Genomic DNA, 17,069 nt, shown 5'->3' on the forward strand with positions numbered 1-17,069 from the left:
ATATTCCAGGAATGTACTGTAGCAGTTGAGGGGCATTGTAATAAATTCTGTTATGTGGTAGTTGAGTCCTATAAATAGGGGACACTTGTAACCGTGGAGGTCGGTGGGTGAACGAGTTAATGAACCACGCTGCCTTCTTCCGGAGGAGCGGAGGTCTCGCCTCCAAGCTCGGCGACGGTGGCCCGGTAGTGACCAACGGTCGCAGCAAGGACTCCTTTGATCGAGTCCAAATGCCTCATCGTTAGAGAAAGCTGCTCCCTCACCACTGCTGTAGACTCCTTCTCAGAGGCAAGCTCTCGCCGGAGACCCTCGGCCAGCTCATTCGCCCTACGGGCCTGCTCGGCAGACAAAACCTCCACCTCCCGGGCCTTGGAGAGATTGACCCTCAAGCCATCCTTTTCTCGCTCCTTCTCCATCAGAGACAGGCGGAGAGCCGTGAGAGAGTCCGACAGACTCCCTTTTCGCCTTCCAGGCGCTCGATTTCCACCTTGAGCGCTTCGATCGCGGCGTCATAGTCGGAGACCTCGCGGGTGCAGCGCTCTTCCATAACAACACCCGTGTGATACCCCTACGACAAAAAAACCCCAAAGCGATCAGCAATGGAATCAAGAATAAGTCTAGAAACGAGCGTACACAAAAAACAATAAAACAAGGAAAGGGGCAAAACCACCGGAGACGCACCAGGCTCTGGTGTTCTAGGTGAACGTGAAGAAGCTGGAAGAAATCCATATCCCTCAGATGCTGCTTGAAGCGATCTGTTCAAAGAAGAACAAACAAACAAGAAACGATGTGGTGAGAAAAGCAAATCTCACGTTAAACGCACCAACAGCCAAAGACCACCTCCGACGTCTCCAAGAACGGCAAGATAACACTCCTCCCAACCTGAGATAGAAGTGTCGAAGGAGCCTACGTAAAAAAAAACAACAACAATAGCTTAGGTTAGAGGGCAGATCACAAACAGGCCAGATGATGATCAAAATGAAAACATTTTTACTTACTCAGACCCGGCGCCGTCAGCCCCGGTTGCCCCAGACCGAACCTAGCACCAGCGGCAGCTGCTCGCTCCTCTAGGGTGAGAAGTCCAGCCATGACATCACCTGCAAAGCAGCAGATGCATAGTATTGGCACTTAGCACAATACGCAAAGGAATGAACTGGGCGAAGACAATAAACATAAGGATGTGCACCAAACAAACTTACTCATAAAGAGCCCAGGCAGGGCAGCTTGCCGCGCCCTCTGAGTAGAAGTCTCCGCCATATCGTGTGGCAAAGGCCCAAAGGGGCAGACTTCCTCAGCCAGTGGCCCGGTGGGCGGAGGACTCGAAGAAGGCCGAGCCGCCGGAGCCTCCACAGCAAGAGCGGCCTCCAGCCGCCCTACGTCGGCCGCCGGTACGGGCGAAGGCACGACAGTGGTAGAGGACGAAGGAACATGCCACAGGATGGCCTCCATGTCCTCTTCAGAGCTTGAGCACAGCCCGCCAAGAACGTCGGGCATAGGCTCGGCGGCGCTATCCTCCGGCCATTCGCCGACGCTCGTAGCACCATGCGAGGAGCGCGCTAGGACAACGCCGGTCTCCGGACGCCCGACACCGCTCACAGCGCCGCTCATCGGGCACACCGGAGCTATGGGAGAGCCGTGATCCCCTCCGCTCGCAACTCGAGCATCCACTGACGGGGCGGAGGAGCTCTCAACGTCTTTGCTGCCGGCGGAGGCAGCGCCTGCACTGCTAGCAGAAGACAAGGCCGGCGTGATCAACGGGGCTCCGCTTTTCCTCTTCTTTTTCATAGGCGCCCGAGAGCCAACGGCGCCCTTCCTCTTTTTAGACTCGGCCTCCGCTGTAACATTCTTTGCGTAGGCCTTCTTCTTCTTCTTCTCAATCGAGGCCAGGACCTCAGCAGGAACCTCGCGCTCCCGGTAGATGATCCCGACCTCCTCAAAAACTCGATTGAGCCACGGCTTGGTGCCTGCCACGGCCATCCGAGACGTGTATTCACGCTCAGAAATCTTGCCAACCAACCCTATGGCGGCCTCCTCGACTTCGGAGATGAAACTGTCCTCTGTCACCCCCTCCCCCAAAGACCGACCGAAGCGGGGGAACGGAATCCCGGCCTCCGGGCCAAAAACAGGAACCTTGACCTGTTCCAGCTGAAAAGCTAGGTTGTTTTTGCCCAAGGGCCAGTAGTTGGAGGCCATGATCTCCTCCACCAGATCGCAGCCACCAGAGTAGCGGCATGCTGCCGCAAAAGCCTGATCACAGGCCTCCCGCGTCGGAGACACCTCCTCCGGTGGATCCACGCGCGTGTGTGGCCCCATCTCCTCCATCCGAGAAGTCAATGGATACTCCGAGACCTCCTCGCCATCCTCAGTTGTGCTGCGGACCCCGTAAGTCTTCACGTAGAACCATTGCTCGAGCCAGCCGCGGTCCCACTTGCCCTTCTGGCAAAAAGAGATCTCCAGGCGGTCCACGCCTTGGTTCCTCTTAGACATGAAAGTGCAACTACCGTACTGATAGGTCACTTCCACCTTCTTGCCATCTCGCACCTCCTTCTTCTTCTTCGGCTGCTTCTACAGTTCATAGTACGTGCAAAAGGTGTCCACATCCGGCTCGGCATCGTAAGAGATGCACGCCCAGCAGAATTTGCTAAGTGTCAGGAAAGCAATGGGAGTCAGATGATGGAGCTGAACATTAAAGGTCTCTAACACCCGGCGAAGGAAGGGAATGTAAGGAAACCGGAGGCCGCAGGTGAAGAAGTCCCGAAAGACCACCACGTATCCTTCCTCCGGCTCTGGAACAGTCTGACCCGGTGGAGGGATTTTCACCCTGGAAGAAGGAAAACATGACTCCTTCAGCATCTCCGCGATTGCCTCCTCAGTAATAGAGGACGGGCCAAAGTCCCAAGACTTTATCGCCATGTCTCCGGAGTCCGCGGCGATCAGGTCTTTGATAGACGCAGAGACACTCCCCAAATCCTCCTCCACCAGCTTTTCCAACTCCAACGCGGAGGCAGAGGCAAGCATGCACTCCTCAAAGCGTGCACCCCAGCCGACGGCCCTAACGCCGAGAAGGTGGCGGTAGGGTCCGGAGAAGGCGGGCCGGCGAGTTTGGGCGGAAGCAGAAAGGAAAGCCACCGCGACAGCAACCTAAGCGCGAGACGCGAACAGAGAGACGGAACGCGCGAGGGCAGCAAGAGGCGAAAGCGAAGAGGACATAGAGCGATTTCTCGAACGCAATGAAAGCGAGTGAGCGGTGTGTGGGGGGACCCCGCCGCCAAAAGCACCCTTATATAGGCAGCGGGCAGGCGGTCTGACTCCCGCCACACAACGGTCATCTCCGGAAGATTCGCCTGCTGCACAACGGTCACCTCCGAAAAGTCACAGGGAATGCAACGGACATTGACACAACGGAAACAGCCGCAATGTAGGGCAACGGCTAGATTTGCCGCTCAACGGCTACTCTCGACGAGACCAACGGCTACGCTAGAGCGGGCCAGGGGGGAAGTAGCGGGGCCTCGCTCGAAGACACCGAAGGCGGCCTCTGCCCCCGCGGACGCCTTCGGCTAAGGCGTTTTGAGCTCACGGCACGCTCCAGCGAACCATGGTCTCAAAAGGGGGAACTATTGTAACATGGCTTTGGTGGGTGGCGAAGGCCCCCGGCAGCGGGGTGTCGCCAAGGCGTCTTCGACCGTCTTAGGGCGGAGACCCGGCGTTGACTAAAGGAAATTTCCCGGCTATGCTCGAGGGGTGCTGAATCTCCTTTTCATCGCGGACTCCGCCAAGGCCAGGCACGCATCCCGCCGACCGCTCAGGCGGGCGTCTCCGGTATTACGGGCGGAAGCCGCCTTATCTCTAAACTAATCAAACAAACAATCTTGCCTAAGTGTGCGCAGGTACTCAAGCGTGGGCGCTCACGGTCCGTGCAAGTGCGCCAGCATGGCCCCTGCGCGGCCGGGCGGAGACCTACGGATGATGTCTCCGCCCAGACCGGCGGAGACTCTCCAAGGCGACGGCGCGCCCCTGAAGGCGGAGGCCAGCGGCCGGGCGGAGACCTGCGGGTGATGGCTCCGCCCGGACCGGCAAAGATTCTCCAAGGCAACGGCGCACCCCTGAACGCGGAGGCCAGCGGTGAGAACCCTGGCCCCCGCGCGGAGCCCCGCGGATAACGTCTCCGACCGTCCGGCGGAGACCCGCCGAGGCAGCGGCGCGCCCCGGGAGATGAAGGCCAGCACCGGGGACCCAGGCCTTTGGGCCGAAGACCAAGCTACAGTGGGCCGACTGCTCATGGAAGCCCATTACTTGGAGACGGTATGGCAGGATTGCCCCGCGAACAAGAGGCTAGCGGCAGAATATTCCAGGAATGTACTGTAGCAGTTGAGGGGCATTGTAATAAATTCTGTTATGTGGTAGTTGAGTCCTATAAATAGGGGACACTTGTAACCGTGGAGGTCGGTGGGTGAACGAGTTAATGAAACCATAGTTTTCCGTGTCATTCCCTTACTCTCCACTCTCCCCCTTATCATTCGTATCCCGAGCCTCCGCCCGAGGCCGACCGTCCGACGGGCGGAGGCCTCGGTCTCCGCCACGCAGATCGAAGCCGCTAGTTTCAACACACTCTTCTCTTCCACACCAGCCTGGTTGTCTGATGTCGGGTCTGGCTATGATAAGGACCCTTCTGCTCTCAAACTCATTCAAGAATTGTTGCTGGCTCCTGACTCTCGGCTGCCTTACACCTTGACTGATGGTGTCCTACGCCTGAGAGATAGAATCTAGATTGGATCAAATACAGAGCTCCAACAACGACTGATATCCGTGCTCCATACAAGTGCAGTGGGTGGCCACTCCGGCTTCCCTGTCACCTTCAGTAAACTCAAGAAGCTCTTTGCTTGGCGCGGCATGAAGTCTGATGTCAAGAACTTTGTCGTTACACTATTATATTGCGGTGTGTATGAACTACATGGAAAAGTACCAAGTCTGTTTGCGGGTCAATCCACTGCTGCGTGAAGTGTGAAACTCGGATTTATATATTAATTGATAGGCCACTGCATATGTTAAACTATTATTAAAGTGTGAATGTGTGATGATGTGTGGCAAGGCTACAATCAAATTAATGTTGCATGCTATAAAAATCGGCCTCTCAGTATTATTTGTTCTGAACGACAATAATGATATACACATACATTCTCCAGATTAACAATGTTGTGTGTATGTGCTCCCGCCGGCAACTGCAGTTGCCCCGCGGCTGTATATATATGATGTGTTATCTCCCTCGCGTGGATTCCTGCTGCATGGCAAGCAAAATCATAGGCTGCCTTCCCAAATCAGCTTGACTTTCGTAAAAAAAAATCAGCTTGATTGGAGAAGCGTGCATCGCCAAAGCACTGTCATGGACTGGGGCGATGGATCGTGGGCTTCCAGCTGCGCCACGAGATGGGCTTTCCAAGTGCTTCCGTTGGAACAGGAGCAAGACAATAAAGGACCGAAGCGACACGGGAACGGACATCGAAAAGAATATACTGAACTCGACTCGTCTTCCTCCTCTGTCCGACTCCTGTACCTGTTCTTGCTGTCTCTCCCGATTCCTTGCTATTCCCAGTCTAAACTCCCTCTGATTCTTCCCCCAAATTGTATCAGTACTGCTGTAATTGCGAATTGGTAGTGAAGGTTCATAACAAGCACATGGTTAGAATAAAGGTTGTGCACGGGAAGAGCTAGCTAGCAGATCTGTCAAACTTACAACACCAGGCAAATAATCCCACACAAATAGAGGCTGCATTTACATGGCAACAGAAAAGCAATCTATATGGGCGGAGGATGATGCAAATTTATTCTCTACTTCCATTATTAATAGAAGGCCTGGAAAGTAAAATACACACAGGAGTCAGTTTATACATATATGAGGAAAGGAAGGGAAACATACAAATCACTCTCAGCAAGCATATATAGTGGCACGCAGACACAGCAGCAAAAAGCATTGCTGCATAAACAAGCCACTCACCCCATAATGAAACGTGCGGGCGCGATAAGACATAATAAATAAGCCACATGGCAAGGAGGATGGGGTGAGCAACTCATTTTACACGGCGTCCATGTCCCTTGGCGTTTGTTCCTGGATATATATATACTCCTCGACTTGATCTCTGGAGTATACTCCTCGATCAAGTAGTAGGTAGACGAAGTGCGGATGTTGTGTGAGCATTTCCAGGGGACGGCGGAGGCCTACTCGAGGAAGCGCCATCTTGTAGGGCGCCGTTGCTGGCATTGTCAAACCAGACCTCTGATGGGTGACCATCATTCACCGGTTGCTTGTTTTTTCCCTAACAAGGTGTTTATAATACCAGTAAATAAATTTATCAGGCCTCAGCAAACTTAAGGTTTATCCATAGGAAATTTTTCATGATTTGCTAGGAACTATCTCTAGTAATTCATCATAGATGATAGATCATAATTGCATATAACAATGAAGAAATATAAACAACACAAGTCACAATGGTGGATCGGAGCATCAGACATATGGGGGCTGAGATGGCGTTAATTATATTAGGGGGTCTTTGAGCATGGGTGCTAGGAAAGGAAATGAGTTCGGTGGAATTCAGGTTTTAGGTGGAGTTCTATATAGGATGTGTGGACCGGCGTAGGAAGATTTTTTTGCCGAGAATGGCATGACTCTAGGGCGTCATTTGGATCCATATGAAGAATTTTGACAATAATATAGAAAATTTTACCTTAACCCGTCGAAAAAGGAAAGTTTTCTTTTTATTTTTGCCAAAATTATACACATATTTTGAATAGAACCTTAGCAAATATATTTATGAGTGCAAATAGATAGCCGATATACAGAGAGTAATGCATGAGAAAAAAGAAATGACAAAGCAATAAAGTAGACCGGCCGGGATCTAGTACGTACCATGTGATGCGCGAGGTCATTCCAGGAGCGAATCCGAAAGATGAAATCCCACCCCATCTTGACGTGTCGTTGCGGATTCAGCTGCCACTTCTGGATGCCGGCATGATAGAGCATCGCCCAGAGATGGGTGATGAGCTCGCCACCTTGCGAGAGGTACTGCATGTGCTCCTCCACGTCGTCCGATGGCGCGGCGTACACCAATGCCTTCACCCAGAAATCTACCAGCAACTTCCACCGATCAGCTGGAGCCATTTCTTGATTAGTTAGTCCCTTCCCCAGCTTGACACCCAGGGCATAGACCCAGTATCCAACACCCTCAGATGGATTAAGTGTAATATCATCCGTGTCGCAACTGTCCATTGCCCGTAACTTGTCTCCTGTTCCGGTCGTCCAGCCAATCACCACTTCCCTAACTTGAGCGTATACCCATTTTGTAGTCTCGAAGCGGCCAGGGAGTATGCGCGGTGCTGAAGCCACCAGGTATGCGCAGTATTTGGACAGAGCCGTGGCCACGCCACGATCCTTGTTGTCTTCGTCTACAACATGAACTTGGTCGTGCAGTTCGCAGTAGCATGTTGCAATGTGCCACATGAGAATACAAGACACGTATATCATCTCATTCCTATCGGTAGCCTCAGACGATGGCTGAACAGCTACCTTGACAGAGAAGTCTGGAAGCTGCTGGCAACCTCTTTGTCTATTTTCCTCTTCGGAGGATGCCCAGCCACTCACTTCATCGGACCTCATCTTGTCAAGAATAAAACAACCAATGGATGTTTTCACATCGTCACAGTGCAGGTCACGGGGACTCCTGGAGCCGCCCTTCAACATTTCCTGGAGCTCTAGTCTTATGTACTGTAGTCCAAGCAGTCCCAAACACCTCTTTACAAGGGACTTTAGATGCGAACAACATTTCCCGACAATTTGCTCCAGGAATAAGCACACCGCCACCATTTGGGTGCAGAAAGGAATACAGCCGCAAAAATTCACCAGAAATCCGCAACAGAATATCCGATTGTAGAATACCTGGTGGCAGCGGTGGTGACCCAGAAATCCCCAGAAACCCACCCTGATGGAACCGGATTCTTCAATCACTGAATGTTGCCCGAGCTTATTTTGCCATAGGTAGTATTTGTCGTCATACCAATTGATCTTGAGAAGATATGCTCTCAGTTTCATTCCCCAGCTCACATCGTCGGCTTTAATTCTCTTTTCTTCTTTTATATTGCTCGCCGTATGATGATTACTTTTGTCCAGAGTCTTGCTGACCCAATCACAGGCAAAGGAAACTCTGGACCAATTTGAGGTTCAGCAGCGTAGCATCTGCACCACCTGTAGTAGAGCTAGAGACACCAGTATTACTCCAGTAATAACATAGTCCGCTGTTATGGTGTTCACAAATATGGTGCCCGCAGGAGCAGCACGGCGGGTCATCCTCGTGCCAGGTATGGCGGCCACTGCCCCTACGAAACATATGCCGACAACCGAAGCAAATGCCCAGACGCTAGCATTCTTCGCCTCATAGTAATGGAGGAACGTGTTGCTGGTGTACAAGATGTATAGGAAAGCCAACTCAATCTCAGCCACCTTGTAGGCCCGCTCGTAGTTTTTAACCAAGGGCTTTGTGCCGTCGGCCACCGCTGGTGTAATGCCGCTGCTTAACCCAAGGAAACGCCGGTGCAACAAATGAGACAGAGAGAAGGAGAGGCACACATCCTTGCAGGCATCAAGGGCTGATTCTACAATCTTACTAATGCCTTCTTCGCAACTCATGGAAGCTATATCACCCATGTCAACCTCCGGACGATATCCAATAATTACGTCAAGCTTCCTATCAACAATTAAGTCTTTTTCTTCATCAGCATCTCCAAAAGAACATTTTCTAATCCTATGTGCCGGAATCTCTCTGATCATGTTCCGCATAGAGCTTGGCAGAACAAGTGCCATTGACCTATGAAATCCCTTCATGAAAGTCACGGCAGCTAACACACAGATGGCTACATTACCAATATGGCTAGAGATGGTTGTGATGCTCATTAGCAGGACATATCCAAAGTAGAGACAAAGTTGATACAACATCTTCCAGAGCTGGTTTTTGTTGTCGAGCCCAGACGCAGCAGCTGAGTCGACGCAGCAAAGGAGAGCTAGTAAGGATACCGCCCATATCGGGTACATCTCGCTCTTCACCCGTGAAGATTGCATTAGGCCAATGCTGTATGTCCCGAGGGACAGAAACAATGCATTTGCAGCCAGGAAACCCTTCTGGATGATCCAACTCTTGGGCCAGCGGCGGCAATACCCAAATGCAGCAAGGAAGAAAGAGAGTGCAATGGCCACCAACGCTAATGCCTCGATTTGGAGCACTGTGCCCCTAGGACTCTTCCACATATCTCTCAGCTGATGCAAAAGGCTTTCTTCTGATGCTGCATTTCCCATGTGTTGCTGACTCATATTCCCCATTCGGCGGTGGCCCACCTTGGAAGAACAAGTAGATGTGTGTCATAAAAGCTAGGCTTTCTGATTTAGCTACAAATTTTGCTCGGGGAAAAGATTAGACAAATCTCTATAATTGTGTACTCAACCTTTGTATTCTAATAAAGAAGACATAATAAGATCGAAATCGGTGATGCAATGGACTCAAGCCTAGCTATGAGATGACAGGCACACGCCTCCAACCAAATGAGGCTATTCTCAGTTCATAGGTTATGAATTGCTACTCCATGGTTTTGTGATATATAGTTATTATCAGGCTAGTACTGTTTTGCTTCACAGTTTTTTACAATATTTAGTTTCTAAATATATAGAAAAATAATTAACATCACGCTAATGGTTGGAGTTAGAAGTGGACCTGGGAGGCTCCCTCCTCAATGTTAATTACGACTCCAAGACTAAAGTAAATATAATACTTCGTGAATGCCCACTTTTCATAGCTAATAAACTAGGAAAAAGTCTACTTAATCCCCCAACTTATTTGTAGTTATCTATTTCATCGCTTCACCAGTAAAACTATTGAAAGCCGTTTGAATAGCCGTCTAAGGCGGTTTTGAAAGTGGTTTTGTTGGTGCGGCATATGAAGAAGTCTACATGTCATCCTTAAACTATTGAAAAGTCTCCTGCTCTACCTCACTGCACTTCACAAGGGCATTGAGCTCATGCATTGCACCTACACCCTTCGTCATCTGGCCCCTCCCACATCTCGCCCTTGATCATTTTCTCCTCCTGTGGCTACATAAAAAACTGAATGACAACCAAATGGAGGACGTGGGAGGGGCCGGATGACGAGGTTGCAGACGTGGTGCTTGAGCTCAATGGCATTGATGAGTGCTGGGAGGTGGAGCATGAGACAAGATGTCACATGCTACTTGTTAGGCAGTGGGCCAGCCTAGAAAGAGTAGAGAGGTGGAGTCAACAAATGGGCCTGCGTGTAAGCATAAGTACTTAGGCCAGTGTGGTGGGATACGGTGTCAAACGGTCCTACACGATCAACAGGGGGTCATTTGAATATTATTAGATATACTAAAAGGCTACATTATCACGTTTTGTAGAACGAAGTTATGCAGTCAATCCTTGATATGTTAGGGGGTTATATAGACTTTTTAATATGCCACGTCAGGAAAATTATCTTTAAAACAGCCTAGAGGGTTATTTAGATGGTTTTCAATAGTTTGAAGGGTAGAATAACTAGTTTCATAGATGAAGGGGTGAAGTAGACAACCCACCAATAGTTAAGGGGGTTAAACAGTCTTTTTTCTACTAAATTATATGTTTGAAAGTAGATCCAGTTGCCTCTACTATTTATCTATAAGAACAGTGATAGGCCTAAGAACTGGTCAATGCAAGTGGAACAAACCGAGTATATATCAGTGATTTTTTTAAAATACGACAAAGCTAGTCTTTTATGGATTACAAAATAATAATATTTGATGCGAAATAATCAATTTTACATATAAAATTAGTTTTTGTGAAATATGACGTACCATATTTTCTGTTGCTTCTGTTTTCCTGCTAGCTTAGCTGAGCTTCCCCGGGTGCGCCAGCCTTGTCACGCCTAGCTTGCCCTCCAGAGTTGAGTTTCACTCTGTATCCATAGTATTAGGATTGGACGATTAATCGAATCGGCAAGATCATTGGTTAACTGATTCGATCGTGAAAACCAGTTTTTTTTGAGAGAGAGAGAGAACAGGAGGGATCAGAGGCTGGTCCCTACTGGAGCATATATTAATTAAAAAACAGGAAACAAACAAAGGAGTACAAAGGGAGTACAAAAGGGCAACAGAGCAGGTTCAAGAAACAAAGAAGGTGAGGAAGAAAATAAGGCAGATTACACAAGATGCTCTAGCCATAAAACGATTGAAGGGAAGTACTTTTTCTTCACACGAAGGATAACTAGGCCGAAGACACTAAGGAAGCAAAGCTTGCAGCGGTCCAAACTGACAGCCTCATTTCTGAAGATAAGATTGTTTCTAACAGTCCAAACGCTCCAGCACATTAGTACTATGATCTCCATATGAAGAAAGATACACCAAGCTGTGTTTTGAAACTCTCAAGGATTTCCAAAGGTTGAGCTGCAGTAGGCACTTGAATACCTACCAGATTCCAGCAATCTCTGGCAAAGCTGCAGTGCAAGAAAAGATGCTCTACCATTTCCTCAAGAGGCCTCGTTGCACAAAACACAATCATATGACTGAAGATGCATATGTTTCCTTCGCAGAATATTCCTAGTACTACTGAGCCTCTTTTAATAGCTTTGGACTGTTTTAATTGAACCGGCCACAAATACTTTGAAGATTGAACTGGTGCAATATATATACATATATATGTTGCATTTCCCAAGTGTTGCCGACCCATATTATATTATTGCCCATTCGACGGTAGCCCACCTTAGAGGAAGAAGAAGACATGTACATGTGTCATAAAAGCTAGGCTCCCGATTTAGCTACAGTTTTTGCTCATGAAGGGAGTAAAAGAATAGACTAATCTAGAAATACGTAATCGACCTTTACATCCTAATAAAGAAGACATAAGATCCAAATTGGCAATGCAATGGACTCCAACCAACTGAGGCTATTCCCAGTTCATAGCTTATGAATTGCTACTTTACAGTTTACTGATACATAGTTAGCGCTGGCCAGTAGTGTTTTGCTTGACAGTTTTCTACACATATATTTCCTAAATAGAAAAACTAACATTACATTCATGGTTTGGATTTAGAGGTGGACCTACAAGGCTCCCTCTCCTACCCACTGGTCTGCACCTTCCACCAAATCGTCATGCCCAAGGTGGCAAGTTGAGAGGAAAAAAAGTAAGGAAGAGTGGAGGAAACACCCTGTATCCATGACTTCTGTTTTGGATTTGCTGAATTAGCCAAATCCAAGCAACGACTACATCCATGGCCCGTTTGCCATTTCTTTCTTATTATTAATTAATATTATGTGTAACTGTAAGACTAAAATAAATATAATAGTTTGTGAATGCCCATTTTCCATATATAGTCACTAGAATTTATATATGTTTCAGGCAAGCAAGTAGGTTCAGTTGCCTCGCTATCTATTATAAACAGGGGTCGGCCTAAGAACGTACAGGTCGATGCAACAATGCAAGTAGACCAAACCGAGTATATATATCTGTGCTATTTTGTTTATCACGGCAGTGCTAGTTTTTGTGGCTTAAAAATTATAATACTAGATACTAGACAATCACCACTCTTTCACAGATAGTTAATACAAATTAGTTTTCGTGAAACATCACATACCGTATTTTCTGCTGCTTCTTTTTTCCTAGCTCAGCCTTCTCTCGTGCCCTTGCCCCCAGAGTTGCGCTCCTGTCTTCTGAACTCTATCTGCTAATGTTACCAGAAGAGCTCGGCTTCCTGTCCAATAGAAAACGATGCTCTTGATGAGAATACAAGTTTTCCAGTGTGTGTGTGTCTGGGCAGACTTTGGATGCTTTACACTTTGTTCCTGGAAGGAATACCCTTTGCGTGCTGTTGGCTGCTAACAATCTTTCTTTATTCTTTGCTCATCGCCTAGTTATTCTGCTTTGTGTTAATGGATCAGCAGCGCGATGATCACACTGTGTGGCTAGCGTTTACATCATTTGAATTCTCCTCAACTGTTGATACTGCTCTCTCGTCGGTTGCAAATTATAGGTCATTTTGATTTTTTTTCTACATATAGTTTTTACTATGTGGTAAATATAGCATATCTAGGTGAGTAACATATATGTACAAAAGACGAAACGACCAATGATTTGAGACGCAGGGAGTAATTTTAAATCTCTGATCTGTTATATTTTTAAATCAATGCCTAGAAAATAAGAGGCTATTTCGATTTAATTCACGAGTGTGGTATATATATGTTACTTAATAAGAACAAGAATAGAGTTGTTTTTCCGTGCACTAAGGGAGTGGTGTATTACTGCATGCATGTATGGTTCATTACGTTGCATTGGCCAAGAGTATCTCCAGTAGCTCACCAATATAAATCCCCTAATAAGTTGGTATTGGGGTGGCCCACTATTATTTTTTATATTATTGGGGGAGATGCCAAATATATGAGACCCACGTGTCAGTTATAATTTATTTATTTTCTTTTTTTGCTTTACTTTTATCTCCCCTTGGTTCTTCTCCTGCATCGGGACAACTTTGTGACTTTGCATCTTCTACCGTTTCCGCTCCGGTGGCTTGCCGCCAAACCACGCATAGGATCGTCGGCGGCCTCCTCGAGCGCGAGCCCGGCGACCTCAGCCAGCACCGCCTCGAGCTCGGCGGTGTGGAGCAGCTGCGGGAGCGCGCCGACAAGGAGGTGATGGAGCACGCCACGCGCCTCGCTGACACGGCGGAGGCCAAGCTCTGGGCTGCGTTGTAGCGCTGCGACAAGACGGCTCCACGGCCACCGATCTCTTCGTGGCTGCGGCGAGACACGGACCACAAGGACAAGATCCTCTCGGCAATGCTGCGCAAGTCCAAGATCGACATTGAGGACAGGGAGATGCTGGCGAGTGTCAGCGTGGAGTGGGAGGAGGACTGTGCGTGGCGTCTTGACAGCGTGATGCTGGCGGCGGGCGAGGTGGACGGTGGATGCAAAGGAGCAGACGAGGAAGAAGCAGCAATTATGATGGTCCTGGCCCAGCTCATTTGCGCTCGTGGAAAAGCGTCGCGGCGCGGTCGGCTCGTCCTTCCCAGCGTGACCGAGCAAACAGCGGCGGGGAAGCGAAAGCCCGCCGCGGGGGCCGCCGGCACCAAAGGGGACGACGGGGAGGTCGATGTCGAAGGGGATCCACACTTGTGCGGCGCCGGAGGCCACGGGGATGAGGAGCGATGCGGCTCGACCATGGCGCCGTCGGGAGGACGGGAGGTGACAGAACTCGCGTCCGATGCTGGCTTTGGCTTGGCTCCGCAAAAACGACCAACCTCTGTGTTTTCTGGTAGCCAGGCTAAGTCCCCTTGGGTGGCTTGGCTAGGAGCGTTATTCAGCCAACCAAACAGGCTTAAGTTGGCTCCAGCAAGCCTGGTTAGGGGATAGCCAAGGAACCAAACACACCCGTTGAGAACAAGCCCAGTGGACTTTCTAGCAGCTAAATCAACTTATCTTAAGTCATTCATTTCAATGCTCATAAAAAGGAAACTCTGTTTATTAGAGATCCCTCCAAATTTGTTCTTATAATCTTCTCTGATATTATTGAAGTGGCCACTATCAGCAATTCAGCATTGGTTGTTTCGAAACTGCTCTTTGTCCTCTTTTTGTCTGGCACCATACACCAGTTCACCACATGGCCCTGCTTTTTTGAACTAATAATTTGACAGCAAACTTATAATCCTCAGTTTCCCCCTCTTCGAAACTTAAGCTCCTTTAGCTGATAATAAGGCATGCAACACGAAAGGCAATTGCCAGTGATACTTTAAGCCAGCGCTCTGAGCTAGTGCTTTCACTTCTCTCAGGATAAGGAACTCGCATCAAGACTCATTTTCCATAATCTTCTATCGCCTTCTGCTTCCATAATGTACCTACAGGAGGAAGCAAGTTCATATTCTTGTTGATTGCATATATTTTAGCATTCTCTGGCACAGAAAAAAACTCAATCTAGGGTCAATTGAATCTAACATTTTTGCATGGACTCTAATTTACTCTTTCGGTCGATGTTTTGCAATGGCAGCTTTCTCTATATTACCGGCACTACTATATGATGCCTTGACAATTATTTCAATGAAGGCACCTAATCGCTATGCAATGTTTGCCTAGTCCACACTACCAGTAGAGTTCATTTTTAGGCATAAACCTTTTACGTGTTTCTGTTAGAAGAAGGATGATCAGTGCAATTGCAGTTTGGTCTCCGCATATATTGCTTTTTTGCTTTATGTCTACTGTGATGAGCTATACAAATTTACATTATGCTTTTCCTTACGCAGGTTCAGTTAGAGCGAGTTAGATTCAATCGCATGAAGTATGCAGAAAAAGGATTCAACTAAGGAACAAGCTTAATTTTGTGCGTTGCTTTGAATGGATCTTCCAGAATCACTAGCTAAATGCTTCTACCTGGAGAAACATAAAAGAAGTGTTGAGTTGATCATTGTTCCATGAAGTGCTGATTCTCGCCATCTTTTCACACTGTTGTAGTGAAAACTGTTCTGCTCATTCATAATATTTCTACTAGGACCTGCTTCCTGTTAAATCAGCTGACATTTGACATTTGTTCCTTTGCATGGTAGTTGTTTCTTAAACCTTCTCAATGTTCTGTTATTTGACCTGCAAAACATTGTTGATGCAAGGAGATTATTTGCTATGTTAAGTATGTCATCGATCACTTGCATGTTTGTTGTTACTCTTCCTCTAGATTGGGTATGGTTCGTTGTTAAAATGACACCATGTTTTTCCTGTTTCGTGTTACCCTCCCTTTAGATTGGGTCGTTGCAAAACTTGACACCCAGTTTTTTCCAGTTCTTTCCGGAGAGTTGCTTTGCTTGAGTTTAGTTAGGCCTCGTACGTTTAACAGGGTTATGGATCATCTGACCTCTCTTTGCTAATGTTTATATGGTGAAACACATCACTTTGTGCAATGCTTTGGCTATTATTCTGTGTAGTATTCATAATCTTGAAATAGTGTACATGTATATGAGAGGTCGATCGAGCAGGGTTCCACATCTGAAGCAAAACAGAAACGCACCAAAAAAAGACAAATAAAAAAAAAGTGTAACAGAACTGGCGGCAAGGAAGTCCTGACGACAAAAGGTTTGAACAAAAGACTGGAATGGAAAAAACGACATTATTAAAAAAGAAACGAAAACAAATGACTAAGAAAAAGGTTAAAAAAAAGAGAATGGAACCAAGACCAAAAAGACTGAACAAAAAACAGATACGGATCTGGAGTAGATTTTTATTATGCATCTTCCTAGCTATTTACTTTGTTCCCGTCCGAAAAAAAAATCTTTCTAGCTATTTCCACATTTTCTTCAACATGGGAAAAACAAAGAACACAAACATTAATTTAAACAGAAAAAAACAAAAAAAAAAGAGTTATGGAGCAATACAAAGGTAACGGCGAGTGAACATGGGAAATTGAGGTTCGAAGGTAAGGATAATTCTGAAAGGAAAAAGTGGATAGGAACAAACGCATGGCTCTTTAATATTAGGTAGAGAATATCCAACTCGAATTAACTTTTGTAAACCCAGAAACTAATTGATATCGGCTCTCGGAGGGCCTCCTTCACGGTCTTATAGACGCCTAGAACCTCTCAAATGAAAAAAATAACTGCAAAATTATAGATATTGCCGAACACTAAATAACTTTGGTATAGGGTGTATCTCCACCCAAGCTTTTTAAAATTTTTGAAACTCAAGATCTGAGATTTTCAAAACTAAAAGTTAGGGCTCAAATTTCAAATGAAAAACTTGTCAGGTAGTAGAAATTTGTAGTTCACTTAACTAGAAGTTTGATGTATAATAACATATGTCAAGTTGTCAACATCGAAATTCCAAAGTCAGCTTGAAAATTCTAAATTTTGAGTTTCAAAATCTAACAACATAAATTGGATATTTAGGACTTTAAACGACTTCAGACCTTAAAATCGTCACCTACAAAGTTACAGATAGCATTGAGAACTATTTCCTCTATTCTAAATGATAAAGCGTTTTGGTGTTTCTATATATGTGTACTTTGATTTGTACTCACA

The 17,069-nt window shown here is 47.1% G+C and overlaps 1 pseudogene; it reads right to left on the reverse strand.

The window, feature by feature from the left end:
* Nucleotides 1-415: 415 nt before the first annotated feature.
* On the reverse strand, nucleotides 416-12,697 carry LOC136503999 (uncharacterized; annotated as a pseudogene).
* Nucleotides 12,698-17,069: the final 4,372 nt, after the last annotated feature.

The sequence above is a fragment of the Miscanthus floridulus genome, chromosome 14 (genome assembly GCF_019320115.1).
Source record: "Miscanthus floridulus cultivar M001 chromosome 14, ASM1932011v1, whole genome shotgun sequence".
Lineage (NCBI taxonomy): Eukaryota > Viridiplantae > Streptophyta > Magnoliopsida > Poales > Poaceae > Miscanthus > Miscanthus floridulus.